Source organism: Neopelma chrysocephalum, unplaced genomic scaffold (assembly GCF_003984885.1).
Source record: "Neopelma chrysocephalum unplaced genomic scaffold, ASM398488v2 Primary Assembly neopelma1_82223, whole genome shotgun sequence".
NCBI lineage: Eukaryota > Metazoa > Chordata > Aves > Passeriformes > Pipridae > Neopelma > Neopelma chrysocephalum.
Genome location: NW_020913143.1, coordinates 1 through 3,032, shown reverse-complemented (window position 1 = coordinate 3,032; position 3,032 = coordinate 1). Strand labels below are relative to the sequence as shown.

Sequence of the window (3,032 nt, the reverse complement as noted above, 5' to 3'; positions counted from 1 at the left end):
ACCACCCCAAAAACTCCCCAAAAACCATCTCAAAAATACCCCAAAACACCCCAGAAAAAGCCCTTTTTATTCCTTTTATTCCCCTTTTATTCCCTTCATTCCCTTTATTCCCTTTATTCCGTTTTTTTCCCTTTATTCCTTTTATTCCCTTTATTCTTTTTATTCCTTTTATTTCCTTTATTTCTTTTACTCGTTTTATTCCTTTTATTCTCTTTATTCCCTTATATTCCCCTTATTCCCTTTATTTTTTTCGTTCCTTTTTTATTCCCTTTTTATCCCCTTTTTATCCCCTTTATCCCCTTTCCATCCCCTCATTCCTTTTCTCTCTTTATCCTCCCTCATTCCCATTTTTCCCGCCTCACTTTTCCCACATTTTCCCGGTTTTTATTCCCAGAATTCCTCCTCCCACCAGTTTGAGGAGCAGCCCATCCAGCTGCTCTTCCCGGAGCTCCAGGACATTCCCAGCAAGTAAGTTCCCACTTTTATCCCTGTTTTCCCCCAGAATTCCCTCTCCCTTCCCCAGAATTCCCATTTTTTTCCCGTTTTTCCATGTTTTTCCCAGCGTTCTGTGGTTGGATGTTCAGCCCCTTCCCGGCTCCCGGCACCGTTTGTCGGCCCTGGGCTGCCAGAGCGGCTTCATCCGAGTCTCCCGGGTGGATCAGGACTCCAGAGGTGCATTCCCAACATTCCCAACGGGAATTCCCAACTGGAATTACCCCCCCCAGCCTCCCTTTATCCCACTTTATCCCAGTTAATCCCAGTTTATCCCAGTTTATCCCAGTTAATCGCACTGGAATGAATCCAGAGTTGCTTCCGGGCTCATCCCAGATCCATCTTCTGTCCCTGAATCCACGTTTTCCCTGGAAAACCCCTACAATTCCCACCTGCAATTTATTTCAAGTCCCAGTTTATCCTGGTTTATCCCAGTTTATCCCAGTTAATCGCACTGGAATGAATCCAGAGTTGCTTCCAGGCTCATCCCAGATCCATCTTCTATTCCTGAATCCCTGAATCTCTGGAAACGTTTTCCCTGGAAAACCCCACAATTCCCACCTGGAATTACCCCCCCCGGCCTTCCCCTATCCCACTTTATCCCAGTTTATCCCAATTTATCCCACTGGGATGGATCCAGAGGTGACTCCACCCTCTGGGCTTATCCCAGCTCCTTCCCAGATCCAGGCCTGAATCCAGGTTTTCCCTGGAAAAGCCCCACAATTCCCACCTGGAATTACCCCCCCCCGGGCCTCCCTTTATCCCACTTTATCCCACTTTATCCCAGTTTAATCCACTGGGCTGGAGCTGGGATGGATCCAGAGGTGACTCCGGGCTCATCCCAGCTCCACCCTCTGGCCCTGAATCCATGTTTTCCCTGGAAAAACCCCACAATTCCCACCTGGAATTTCCTTTAAGTCCCACTTTATCCCAGTTTATCCCAGCTTATCCCACTTTATCCCGCTTTATCCCGCTGGGATGGATCCAGAGGTGACTCCGGGCTCATCCCAGATCCACCCTCTGGCCCTGAATCCACATTTTCCCTGGAAAAACCCCACAATTCCCACCTGGAATTACCCCCCTGGCCTCCCTTTATTCCACTTTATCCCAGTTTCTCCCAGTTTCTCCCAGTTTTTCCCAGTTTCTCCCGCTGGGATGGATCCCAGGGGGGGTCTGGGTTGGATCCCTGATCCCAACGATCCCGTTTTTCCCTGGAAACCCTTTGGAATTCCAGAAGTTCTGCAGAGCTGGAGCCTCCAGCAGGACGGGCCCGTCTCCTCCGTGCTGCTCTTCCCGCTGCCTCCAGAGCCACACGGTGAGGAAAAACTGGGAATTCCATGGGAAAAACCCGGAATTCCCATGAAAAACCCAGAATTTCCCAGAAAAACCCAGAATTTTCCAAGAAAACTCTGGAATTCCCCAAGAAAACCCCAGAATTTCCCAGGAAAACCCCAAAATTCCCGGGGAAAATCCCAGAATTTCCTGGGAAAAACCCAGAATTCCCAAGAAAAACTCAGAATTTCTCAGGAAAACCCCCAAAATTCCCCAAGAAAACCCCAAAATTTCCCAGGAAAAACCCAAAATTCCCGGGGAAAATCCCAGAATTTCCCGGGAAAAACCCAGAATTCCCAAGAAAACCTTGGAATTCTCCAGGAAAAACCCAGGAATTTCCCAGGAAAAACCCTGAAATTCCCAGGGAAAACCCAGAATTCCCCAAGAAAACCCCAAAATTTCCCAGGAAAAAACCCAGAATTCCCAGGAAAAACCCCGAATTCCCAGGAAAAAACCCTGGAATTCCCGGGAAAAACCCAGAATACCCCAGGAAAACCCCAGAATTCCCAGAAATTCCAAGGAAAATCCCTTTTCCAGGTGCCCCTGAGGACTCCTGGAGCGTCCTGGTGACCAGTGCCCTGGAAGCCGCCGTCGTCTACAGGTGAATCCCTGGAATATCCTGAGAATTCCCGCCCACATTCCAGGAATTCCCACCCACATCCTGGGATCTCCAATTTTCCCTCCATTTTCCCCAATTTTCCCCCAATTTTTCTCATTTTTTCCTCAATTTTCCCTCCATTTTCCCCAATTTTTCTTGAATTTCCCCAATTTTTTCCTCCATTTTCTCCAATTTTCTCTCCATTTCCCCCCAATCCCAGATTTCCCCCCCCCTCCCCCGATTTCCGCTCAATTCCCAGATTCCCCCCAATCCCAGGGGGTTTCTGCTCCCTCCCTGACCCCCATTCCCATGGAATTCCAGGAATATCCCGGATCAGGGTCTGGGTTCCCCCCTCCCTGACCCCCCCATTCCCATTCCCATGGAATTCCAGGAATGTCCCAGCTCGTGGCCTGGGATCCCCTCCGGTTCTCCCCCCCAATCCCAGAATTCCCCCAATTCCCAAGTTTCCCCTCCAATTCCCAGGTTTTCCCTCCAGTCCCAGATTTTCCCCCATCCCCAGATTTCCCCCAATTCCCAAATTACCCCAATCCCAGATTTCCCCCCCAGTTCCCGGGTTTTCCCCCAATTCCAGATTTCCCCCAATTCCCAG

At 49.5% G+C, this 3,032-nt stretch overlaps 1 long non-coding RNA gene across 1 annotated transcript; it reads left to right on the top strand.

The window, feature by feature from the left end:
- The first annotated feature begins 387 nt into the window (after positions 1-387).
- Positions 388-2,426, top strand: LOC113979524. The gene is made up of 4 exons (XR_003537895.1): positions 388-468; positions 563-672; positions 1,727-1,807; positions 2,362-2,426. It is a non-coding gene; the product is annotated as an uncharacterized LOC113979524 (long non-coding RNA).
- The last annotated feature ends 606 nt before the right edge of the window (positions 2,427-3,032 follow it).